This window comes from Macrotis lagotis, chromosome 7 (assembly GCF_037893015.1).
Source record: "Macrotis lagotis isolate mMagLag1 chromosome 7, bilby.v1.9.chrom.fasta, whole genome shotgun sequence".
Classification (NCBI taxonomy): domain Eukaryota; kingdom Metazoa; phylum Chordata; class Mammalia; order Peramelemorphia; family Peramelidae; genus Macrotis; species Macrotis lagotis.
In genome coordinates this window covers 17,260,946-17,273,540 of record NC_133664.1, presented here as the reverse complement: position 1 = coordinate 17,273,540, position 12,595 = coordinate 17,260,946, and the positions used below count along the sequence as shown (strand labels likewise).

Genomic DNA, 12,595 nt, shown 5'->3' with positions numbered 1-12,595 from the left:
CTTAATAGTCTTCTTCCCATTGATAATAATACTATTAATAATAATAATAAATAATAATAAAACTATTAAGCAAAACTCTTCCACCGAATGACAGTTTGTCATTGTATGCAACATTCAACACCCATAATACCCAACTTCTGCCAAGTGAAGGCTAATAAGTTTCATTATCTGAAACCTTTTACTTAAAATAAGTAGATTTTGGGAGATTGCAATAAATATTTTCAGATCATTTTAAAATTACCTCCTCCTGATTGTAATGTAATTTAATTTAATTGTAATGTAATTTAATGCATCCAACTCTTAGTTTCAGATAATTTTAATCCTAAATTTGTCAATATTTACGACAGTGTATGCACATCTCAGAATGATGTGAATGTTTACCTTTAAATAAGTGAGTTAAATTGGAAGCATGTTAAATTATAAGCTGATCCCAACTGTATCCCCCCCCCCCATTGTTTACCTAATCTAGAATTTGGAAGGGTTGTTTCATTTCATGAAATTCTAACTTATTATTATTAATGGTAAAAGGATATAATAATGGCAATCCAGGACCAGAAATTAGAGATGAATTATCCTAAGGATCCCAGACTTACTGATTAATGCAAATTATACAGGGAAACAGTCGAAACTGTATGAGATCACTGCAGGTTGCAAAATTTTAGCATGCAATAAATACCTAACAAGATATGACCTAGTAGTTAGAATTAGCCATTAGAGGTTCTTCAGCCTTCATAAACTAACAGACAGTAAACCCTCATTCTACAAATTAAGGCCATGAAAATAGCTTGAGAATTCATCCAATAAACTTTACTGGAAGTGAAATGTTATCACAGACTGAATTGTTTTTATTCACAGACACTTGGTCAATATTATTTCAGCAGAATGTAAGAATGTTTTTAATAGATGTTAACAAAGATGTTACCAAAAAAATTTCAAAATAGAAGACAGAAAAAAAATCAAAATTACCTGGGAATATGGCAAGGTAAATCTTAACATCCCAATACTTTTCTTCCATTAAAAAATGACTTTTATCTAACTGGGCAGTAATTTAGAATAATATAAAAGAATAACATAATGGCAGCTAGTCCCAGGACCCCTTCTGTTTGAGTTCTTGCAAATGTAAGAGAAAAAGGAGGCAATAATCATATTCATATCTTTGGGTTTGCAAAGAACTTTTCCTCTCAACTATTTGAAATAATTAATGCAAGTATGATGATTAGTTTTATTGAAGAAGAAAATTAACTAAGCCTAAGTGATTTACTCATTTCACAAATAGCAGTGTCTGAATATGAGTGAGAGAGGTTTTGGATCCTGGTTCCTTGTCTCTTTTTTTTTTTCGTCTCTTAAATACAGCATTATTCAGTATATTGTATTTGCAAAGGACTTTGTAATAGTGATAGCATCAGAGAGTAGATACTTTAATAATTTTAGTGGTGTGGTGGAAAGAGTGATGAGCTTGGATATAGAGGATCTGAGTTCAAATTTGAACTTTGCCACTTACCAGACCTATATGACTTCAAGCTCATTACCTGTCCTCTCTATACTTCATTTTCCTCAATTATAAAATGAGAGTCTGGATTGGATGATTTCTAAAGTCCCTTTGCATTTCTGAATCTGACATTGTGATCATATGAAGTCATCATGCATCTGGTTTTTCCCCAAAATTCAAATGGATCTGTGATCTCATTGATGTGAATACTCCTTTGAAAAATGCAGCTTGCCATCCATCCATGCTCACCCATCTTGCAGGACTCTCAGCCACATCTTCCTGTTAAGTTGGCCATGGGAGTTCTGTTGAAAGTGGTGGGGTGCTTTTCTGGGGTGCCCAGTGGATACTAGTGGAGCATAGGGGTTACCCATTGGTCATCCCATCTCTTACTGTGTAATCATGTCAACTTCTTTTTTCCATTTACCTGTTTCCTTGGTGCTATTTAACATTCCACTTCTCTTCTGTAATTCGTCATTTATAATGCAATGCAACCTACCCAGGCCCACTCTGTACCCCTTTGTTTCTCTTTGCACTAGTCTTTATTGAGTTTCTCCAGAAATCTAAGATTTCCATGACTCTTAGCCATTCAGACATCATAAAAACAGTTTTAAAGAATGAGATTTGTTTCAAGGAGAATCTTAGGGTTTCTTTTCCTAATCTTAGGGTTTTTTTTTTTAATGTTTGTCCTTCATTCTTGAAGAAGACCTTGACACCAGTGGGGTGATATCTTGGTAAGCACATGAATTGAATTTGAGTGATGGACGCTGTACTAAGTCACCAGCCTCACTTTCTCCTCCAAAGCTACCTAGATTCAGTGGCCATATGGGAATCAGGATGACTGGAGATGGCTCTGGATGCGAGGCAATCAGGGTGAGGTGACTTGCAAAGGCAACTTATTCTCCTTTTCAATTTATTGTTCATTTAGAATATATGTCCAATATATGTTTATACACACATACACGGCATAGATCATATCACATATGCATAATTCATTGTCAATTTGATTACATAAAGTAATCTAAACAATATGGATTCTTAATCAATTAGGTGTTTCCTTAGGCCAAATTCTTTTTTTTTTTAGGTTTTTTTTTTTGCAAGGCAATGGGGTTAAGTGGCTTGCCCAAGGCCACACAGCTAGGTAATTATTAAGTGTCTGAGCCCGGATTTGAACCCAGGTACTCCTGACTCCAGGGCCAGTGCTTTATCCACTATGCCACCTAGCCGCCCCTAGGCCAAATTCTTTAGAATAATTATAGATCTCATTTAAGAGATTCTTCCACTTTGTTCTGAAACTTAGTGTAACCTTGCAAACAAGAAGGGGAAGGATCATATCATCCTAGAAGAGGACGATCTCCCTTGACTTGGACTATGCTGGATCTTCTTGAGAGTTGGAAATTTTCATTGATGGGCCATCCAACAAAGTCATTCTGCTGTGATAGCAATATTTCTTGCAACTCCAGTGGGTCCTTGATTTCTTGATTTAAGTGCCAGCCCATCTTGTGTGACTCTTGTTTGTGTTCTTCCAAAAGTTTGCCCCTTAAAAGGAAGTCCACTGAACCTACTGGAAGACTTCCTCATTTTCCCTTAAAATTAGGCTATTTCATGGGGACATTTTGGCAATCTACTCACTTGTCATCCCTTACTCTTGCTACATGACCAGCTCATCTTGTTCAAGTTCTTTGATATGTTTTACTTCTGCTCTTAAGGATCTTCACTGATTATAGTTTTAGCCTGCTGGCACTCACCACCCATCTTTTCATATCCTTTTTTTATGTTATGTTTATCTTTAGTTTTGTCAGAGGCTTTGGTGTTTCAACAATAGGGTCAATTTTTGTTTTGAAAAGATGGACCTTTGCAATTTCCTCAAAACCATTCCACTTGTTCTCCACCTTCATTTTAATTCTGGGCCCCCTCATTGTTCATCTGTATTGTCCACCCCAGATACATGTTATTGGACAATCTTTTAATTTCTTCCAGAAGATTCAGCAGTGGGCTTTGACATAATCAGGACAATATTCCATATACAGGATGTTCTTCCCTCACCAATTGCAGGGAATCCCTCCTTGATTAGGACTCAATAATGGATCTATTCTATTGCAATAACAAAAACTTTGGTGAATATACATTCTTTGTGAGTGGGTGCATGCCACAATTGATGTTTATTAGAGGGGTCATTTAACAGAGCTATTTCAATTGTCACATCTTCCACAGAAGACTGAATGATCTAGATCTCTGTTGTGTGTGTGTGTGTGTGTGTGTGTGTGTGTGTGTGTGTGTGTGCGCGTGTGTGTGTGTGTGTTTGTGTGTATGAGAAGCTTTGCAGAAAGAGTCCTTAATGTACCGTTTTGTCCTGAATAAATAAATTTTTCATAATCAGCAGAAATTAAACAGAATGGGAGCTTATGTTCACTACTCTCAGTCAGATGTGGGATGATAAAAATATACACCATTGTTGAATATCATTTGTGAAATTTAACCTGTTTGCTCCCTACTAATACCACTGTTGAAGATACCTTCAGTTTGTGGATTACATAGATGGGAGAGTTGGCGCATAGGTTACCAGTTGTTGATTTTTTTTTCTTCATTTTATATTTTAACTTAACTATGTTGGAGACTCTTTTCATGACTTCTGCATCTTCTCTTTTTCTTACCTTATCAATAGGTCCCTCACAATTATCTACTTTCAGCACAAATCTCCCTATCTCTCTGGTCCCTTCTGGCTGCTTTCCCCAGCTTAGTTTCTTTTCTTCTTTCTTTCTAAGTATCTCAGATCTCTGGTGTTAGGCTCCAAGGGTGATGGATTATTACATTATCCCTGAGGGAGAAGGAGTTTATGATAATTTTTTCAAATCGTTTCCATTTTGTTCCTGTTAGTAGATCTCTTTCTGTTTTCAACCTGGAGTACCCTTGGGCTGACTTTGCTTAGTTGGATATTTTGCTAAACTTTCTTTAGCCTGCACTGCTTCTCTCTGCCTTATGAAATTACATTGTTCATAATCATCCATCATTCTTCTTCATGAGATGTTAGAGATAAGTTTTATATTCTAACTTGATATTGCCTTTGGTAGCTGTTTCTCTTGGTTTGGCAAGTTAATCAAATGTCCACTGATTAAGAGAGGCTGGAGAGAGAGTACTCAGGATCACTCTAAGAAAATCTAAATGGGGAAATAATCATTATATTGGCATTTCTTTGAATTTAGGATTTGATGCTCAGTCAAACTTTGTGAATATTTCATTGTCAGAATTTATAATCTTGACTCTTTAAAATAATTGCTTTTATTAGCAATATCATTAATACAAAAGTTGCAAATTAAAAAACTCTACTGCTCTAAGAATATCAATGTATACCAGTCTTTTTTTATATACATTCTGCTGAAACAGCCTGAGGATTATCATCTGATTGTTCCTGAGGATTATCATCTGATTGTTGATTAATTGTTAATCAAATTAATTGTTAATTAATCAAACATTAATCAATGTTTGATATTAGACCAAAACCAGCTCTAAATATGTGAGTTTATGATAGGATGAAACACAGCTTAAGAATGCTATTCTAATCAAGAATATGCTCCTTGTCCAGATCCTCTCTTTTACTTTCTTTCCTTTTTTCCATAAACATATGATGATGATAATGTTTGTCCTTTGTTCTTGAAGAAGACCATGACATCAGGGAGCTGATGCCATGACAAGCACTTGAATTATATTTGAGTGAGGGGGGCTGTGCTAGGTCACCAGCCTCACTTTCTCCTGGGTCCAGTGGCCAGATAGGAATCAGAATGACTGGAGATGGCCTTGGATGGGAGGCAGTCAGGGTGAGGTGACTTGCCCAAGGTCACACAGTGAGTGTTGTATGTCTGTGCAGGCACAGGAAAGCAGAAGAGAACAATGTTAGTGTCAGGGTCAACCATAGCTCCTTGAATTACTAAGTGAGAAATCCAGAGAGAGCTTCTATAATTGTAGAATACCTGTGTTCTACATAATACATTTTTGGTAAGGTTTTTTTTAATGTGCAATGCAGAGAGATGGGTGGGAGGGTGCACAGATAACTATCATTTCTGTCTAAAAGTCTAGTACAAGTAAACCTGTCACAAATGTAGTGTAGAGTCAGTGAAGGAAGGGAGGGTCATTTGTGTCTGGAAAGATCAAAAACTGTACCTGAAGGAGACAGCATTTGAGTCTGAGAGTACAGATAGGATTTCAGCTGGATCAGGAAAGCATTTAGACTTTTGTTTACCCTGTTTTAGATGCTCTATAAATAGGGAAGCTGCATTTATTAAACAGGTTTTCATTTTACAATACGATTCACCATTTGATCCCTTTTAATTGCCACCTCTGCTAGCATATTGAAAAATAAATGTAATTAAAAATGTTTACTATACATAAAAGCTCCCAGCAATTTCTCTGTCCAAAAAGGAAGCTGCTTATGGATTATAAGACCATGCACTGGGCTGGAATTCAGGAGTCACTGTTGAATCTCTGCCAGTATCTTGCTATGTATATACTTGGGCCACCCCTTGCCCTTTGTGGCCTTAAGTGACACGAATACAGTAAGTAAAGCTAGATTCAGGCCACTGACCTTTGGTCCCTATTCGGTATGTCTTTGTGAAATTCCCGCCAGCTCTGTGGGTACCTCTGTGAAAGGAGGTAGCTGAGCCAGGAGGTCTCTCTGCTTCGGACCCTCAAAAGTAGAGGCTTAGCTTCGTGGGGCAGGGGCAAAGGCTCTCAGGGGATCCCTAAAGAGGGAAGGGCAGAATGTAGAAACTTAATGAGCCCTTTGTGTCCTTGCAATTCCAATTGGATGCTTAGAGTACCTCTGGTGTGGCCAGAAAGGTCCTTCTCAACAAAGTGCATTCTTTACCTGCTCTTCCACTGTGAAGGTTGGGAACAGTTAGTGATGATGATGGTGGTGGTGGTGGTGGTGGTGGTCGTGCAATACATATTATCTCACTTGAGGCCCATAGCTTCCTGAAGGTTTTTTAGACCAATGTGTTTATGAGAGACAGTGTGGGGTGGTGGGAAGTATAGTGTATTTAACCTCAGGAGCCCTGAGTGACCTTGGGCCAGAGGTAGGCCAGGTCACTTCTCAGCGAGCTCCCTTCTGGCTCTCACTCTCTGCTCCTGGACCTTCATGAAGCTCACAGGACACAACCCCACCTCCCTCCCCCCACACAACTTTATACTGATGCTATAAAGGGAGGGGGGGAGTCATGTACTTCTCTTGTTGCTCTTCCCCCAATTAACCTAAATTTATGGAGAAATGGAAATAATGGGGTTTTGCCTGGTTGGAGGAAATAGATTTTCAGTTCATCAAATCCTTTAAAATATAAGCTCCATTAGAGGTGGGGCTCTTGTTATTGTATCCTCAGGACCAACCACATAATTGGTACTTAATACAGTCATGTTGAGTTGTTCCTTTGAATCTTGTGAAGTAGGTACTTGAGGCTTCAACTTTACAGCTAAGGAAACTGAGACTCAGTGGGGTTAAGTGACTTGTCCATCACCCCACATGCAGGATTTGAACCCAGGTCCCACCTGACTCTAAGATCAGTGTTTATTCTTCTGTACTATGTGCCCTTCCAACAGCTCAATAATTAACCAGTCTTTGAAATTGTAATTTGAGTCAGGAGTGGAGCCAATTTGATTATCCTACAATATGTCAGAATAGCATTATGTCACATAAAGCAAAGTCTATCAACACAGATGGATTCTTGAGCCAGTCTTGTCTAACTTACTTTTCTCCCCCACTCCCATCCTTTTAGAAACCAGTAAGAAAACAAAACAAGGGACGGTTAGGTGTCGAAGTGAATAGAGCACTGGCCCTGGAGTCAGGAGGACCTGAGTTCAAATTCGGCCTCAGACACTTAATAATTGCCTAGCTGTGTGACCTTGGGCAAGTCACTTAACCCCATTGCCTTGCCCCCCAAAAAACAAAAAAATAAACAACACATTGAAATCCTTTTCTCTTTCCTCTACATCCCCCCCCCCCCCAAATCCTCCCAGTGATTGCTTTAACATAGATAGGGTTGAACTATGTTTACAATTTAGAGTTTGACACATACCTAAGATAAGGCACCTTAGAAGCAGGGAGGAATTGGAAACTTAATTTTGCTGTAATTATTCTGTTCTGTTCTAACTGCAAAAACTCATGTGCCAGAGAACTATTTAAATTCCCCCATCCCATCTCATCCTCCCAATTATACATACACAGAGCAAACCTGTTCTTGTCCTTGGGGGATTTAGAGAAGATTCCACTTCCTACATTTCCTCTTCTCCCCCCTCTTTTGAGATTAATTAAATTGATGGGAAATAGGATTCTTAATTGAGGGTAGATAGAAAAAATAAAATCAATCTGGAACTGATTCCTTTTAGTTTTCTGCAATTCAAAATAATGTTAAGATTTTTAATCCTAGGATAGGAATGGAGGCTATGCCTTATTTATTTTCCCCAAAGATACCTAATCCATGAAAAGGAAGAGAAGCTGTTTTTGGAAGAAATGGACTTAAAAAAGAAGTAAAATTTATAATTGGTAAATGAATAAGAGACTTGGTCTGGCATCTGCTGTATTGAGTATGATCCTCAAGTCCCCTGGTGAGTGGATGCTGACTGGTCATGCTTAGTCAGGGTGGGTAAATTAGGCATAGATATTCTTGTGTGAATAATTGCTGATGGGAAGCATGGTTTATATGTTGCCTTCTTGATCATTTTTGTGCCCTGCCACGGCAAAGGAATTTGGAATATAGAAGCAGAAGAATTCTACATAATGATTTTTCGAGAACAGTTGAGATTTTTTAAAAACTTATTCCAGAAGATATTGTATCTTTTAAAAGTAATTTCCAAATAGTTGGTGTAGGTTGACATCAAAGTATTAAATGTTAGATGATCAAAATTTTAAAAATTACTTATCACTTTAATTCATATTCAAATTTCTCTTTTGAGAAAATTAGTATGTAGACTAAAATTAGTTTTTAACAGATGTTAGATAATAATTATTCAAAAATTACTTATCTTTAAAAAGCTATGGAACTGTATAAACTAGTGGTTTTTAAAAAGTGAATAATCGCGCATAGATTAGTTTGCCTTGTATTACTTATTACCAAAATGCTTACTTTAAGGATCCCATTCTCAGATTCCTTTAGAATTAGAATGTTAAATTCATGTATTCTAGCTGTTCTAGTCAAAGCTTATTTTTCCCCTTAAGTGTCCAGGTTCATATAGCTCAAAAACTGGTAATTCTAACAATAGACTTACTGTAATGAAACAAAAATTTATTCTGCTCCTAACCAGTTATCAGCTGTCCAATTTAAACCCTAATGAGCCCCTCTGAAACTTGCTTGTAAGATGTGTGCTTTTCATGACCTGGTAGGAGTTTTACAACCATTTTTCAGTGATCTCTTCTGAAATGTACAGGCCTTTCAGTGTTTTTATCTTTTCAAAACTAGCATATTCTGAAAAAAAACAAACCACTCCATTGACATTAAGGAAAAAAAATGCTCTTACCCCCAGTGTCTTTCACCCTTGGACTGAGCAGGGGAAGGGGAGACACAGACATTGGTGTTTGCATGACCCTGCCAGAGTGATCCTTGTGTTTTCAGATGTAGCAGGTTGAAGATGAATATTCCTGAAGTTACTCTTTGTGGCTTTTTGAATGAAGTTATTTGACTGTTTCAAGAACAATAAAAATTTTTAAAGAGGAATTTTTAATGATGCAGAGCATGTAAGGAAAGCTTGTGATTTCAGGGGGAAGTTAGTCTTGTTTGATTAGCATTAGATGTCATTCTGTGACTTTTCCCCTGGTCTGGTTGACCTCATTTTACCTAATTCCACCATTTTCCTCTGAAAAGATTCCCTTGTTTTCCTTAGAGCTTTGCTTTATTATGTGTTTATATATTGAAGAACAATAGGTGTACCAACTCTTCTCCTGGAGGGGTAAGGGCCTTTTTTTTTGGAGGTCAGCAGCATTTGGATTAATCAGGTTGACATTTCGTGCTGGTGGGTCATGAACTGTTGATAATACCATTAAATGGTGATTCAGTTGCTTCAGAAGGTCCAACTCATTATCCAGCCACTATATTAAATCATCACTGAAAACAACTGGAATCTAACATCCATGTTCTCTCTACAGAAATGGGAAATGAAGGAGCCGTGTAGGCTTCTCTTTTTGTTCCTACCTTAGATTTATTGGAGGCTTAACTATATGATTCAGGGATGCTAGAGATGTGGACCTTGCTTTGGGGGGAGGGAGAAGGGAAAAATCTGTTTTCTATAAAAACCAAAATTCCTCTCTTGAAATTATCAGCCTTCTGTTTAAACTCTGATGAATAGACATTTTAACAACCAGTTTACCTGAAATGCAAGAAATGAAAGCAATGTACTTGTAATTTGAGTTTTAATTTTTTCTTATGTTACTTTTACAGGGGTATAGATGACTTTTAAAAGATAAATGAATTAGTTTTAAGGCAAGGAATGGCTATGGGAGGGCCTGGCCTGTTCACTGAATAGTAGTTTTATTCTCGTGGTAGATGTGCATGTAGAGCCTTTCTGAAATAAAAATGTAATTAATGAGTTACATTTTTACTGTGGTCCATCAATTGACCTTTTACATACACTTCTGTAAATGTTAACTTGGATTTACTAGGATCTATATATTTTAAAGCATGTTTTTAGTATACCCATGTGTTAATGATCAGTCAACACATATTAACAGAAATATAATCTTAAAACTAATGTTATTTTTTTCCCCTACTGGAAAGTACATAGAATGTCGATTTTCAACAGCAAAAAAAAGAAGACAAATTTATTGCGTAACATACAGTAAATTTTATTGAATAAATTAATAATTTAACCATTAGCTGTATAAACACTATATTTGGTTAGAGATAATGTATTTTGTGAGAAGAAAAGAAAATTGAGCTGCACAGGAGAATCTATTTGAAACCACATTCCCTCTTCAAATTAATTGCTCTTTAGGTTAAAATAGTCCATTTGAGCTGTCTCTTTAAGAGAAACAATATGGCAGGAGAAAGCCTTAGGCCACTAGAGGTCACTGTTGGGTAATCAGCTCCTAATGAACCAGAGCAGTTGGGAAGGGCCAATAAATTACACTGTGGATTTTTCTAATTATGAATTCCTGTTTAATCATTCACTGCCAAGTTAACTGTGGCAGTGGCTCTGTGTATTTTGCATATACCGTTATGCTAATGCACTATTTTATTTCCCGAGATGCTGGTCCTCTATCATTAAAATAGTTCTTTGCCAAAGGCTTTGTTATCTAATCTTAATTACTGATTATGGGAAATAATTAACTTTGCCACCTCCCACCCCCTTTTAGTTCTTTGGGCCAAAACAGTGTTTGGGAAAAAAGTACCTTTTAAAAATGGGATTTGAAAAGTTTGTCTCCTGTATCCTCAGGTTTGATGCCTAGTGGTTTGGGGGTTATGCAGACTGTTTTCTATCTTCCCCTCTCCAAACTGCACCTCCTCCCATCCTTCTCCCTCACCTAGGGCCTCCCTCGAGTCTAGTCTTGGCACCCCTGCTCTGCCTCCCTCATCGCCCAGTTTCACAGTAACCCGTCTTCCCATTTCCAGGGATGAAAAGGCTTTTTCTAGGGCTTCCAAGTAGAAAGGGACTTTACTACCTATATTAGGTAATCCTGAGGTGGGCACCTTGAGCTGAGCCAGCCAGCATGATGGGAAAGGGTTGGTGGGCACTGCTGCTGCTGCAGCTGGCTCAGCTCCACCTCCCCAGCTTGCAGGTCTGCAGGAAAAAGCAGACCCCTCTCTCCACTGGGTGTTCAGCACTGCATTCTTTTCATTTCTGTAGAGACCCCCCCACCCCATGTTCCCATGGACTACTTGTGCCCAACCTGTGGTAAAGCATTCCAAGCTCACTTTGGGCCATCGGACACTTGTCTGTAACCATCTCCAGCAGAATGATCTTGTTTTGGGCTTCTTCCCAGAAGACCAAATGTTAATTTAGCTGATAGTACTCTAAATATGTCATTAGTTAGCTCATATGAACTCCAAGTAGACCAAGTGGGGTCTAACTGCCAGCCTCCCCTACCTTTTGTGACTGAAAGCTGTCAGGGATCAACATTCTTCACTAATATCCGAGAGGCCATTGGAAGTTGGGTCACCTCCCAGAAGATAGACTAGATTTGTGCACAAGCACGCTTTCTCCTTAGAGGCAGACAGTGGGATCTATTTTTACTGTAAAGGGAGGATAATAAGCACATTTCATGTAGCCGGACTGGAGGGGTTCATGGCCAGTATTGGTGCCTAACACATTTGTCCAAATCTAACAAAAGAAAATTTAATAAGAGAAAAAGGCAGGAGAGAAGTCAACTTTACAAATATAAAAATGGAGGATGGATGACTAGATAGGAGTTCATCTCAGAAAAAAAATTATTTTTAATGGATTTTAAGTTCAAAGTGAATCGAGAAACCTAATGTGGTCTTGGGCAGTATTAAAGAGACGTAGTAGCTAGACCACTGGGATCAGACCCTGTCAGGAATATCAAGTTCAGGTCTGGGCTCTACCATTTAGGAATGACGTTGATAAACCTGGCTGGGCAGCCTGGCCGGGTTGGTCAAGGCCTAGAGTGCAGGCTATGTGACCATCAGGACTGTGGAGCTGCAGGAAAGACTTTCACAGGGCAGAGGGGAGAGCCAGGAAGAATGGGGTTGAAAGAGCCAAAGGCTGAGGGGCTCTCCCCAAGTAGAGCAAGCTGCTTTCCCTGAGTCTTTAAGGAAAGACTGGATGGATATTAGAGATAGAAAAATTATGTAGTACATAAGATGTATTTAATTTAAAAATTGAAGATAATCTTTGGTCTTTGTTTAAACTCCACAGTTCTTGCTTTGGATACTTATGGTATTCTCTAAAATTTCCCCTGATTATTTCATTGATAGAGTAAGCAAGTCCATCAAGGTTGATCATCACCCCCCATGTTGCTGTTAGGGTGTACAGTGCTTTTCTGGTTCTGCTCATCTCAGCATCAGTTCATGCAAATCCCTCCAGGCTTCTCTGAAATCCCATCCCTCCTGATTTCTAATAGAATGAGTGTTCCATCACATACATACATATACCACAATTTGCTCATTCATTCTC

The 12,595-nt window shown here is 38.1% G+C and overlaps 1 protein-coding gene across 2 annotated transcripts in view; it reads left to right on the top strand.

Moving 5' to 3' along the window:
• HIBADH (3-hydroxyisobutyrate dehydrogenase) overlaps window positions 1–12,595 on the top strand; it is a 137,026-nt gene that overhangs the window by 72,401 nt on the left and 52,030 nt on the right. The gene's annotated exons all lie outside the window — the stretch shown is intronic.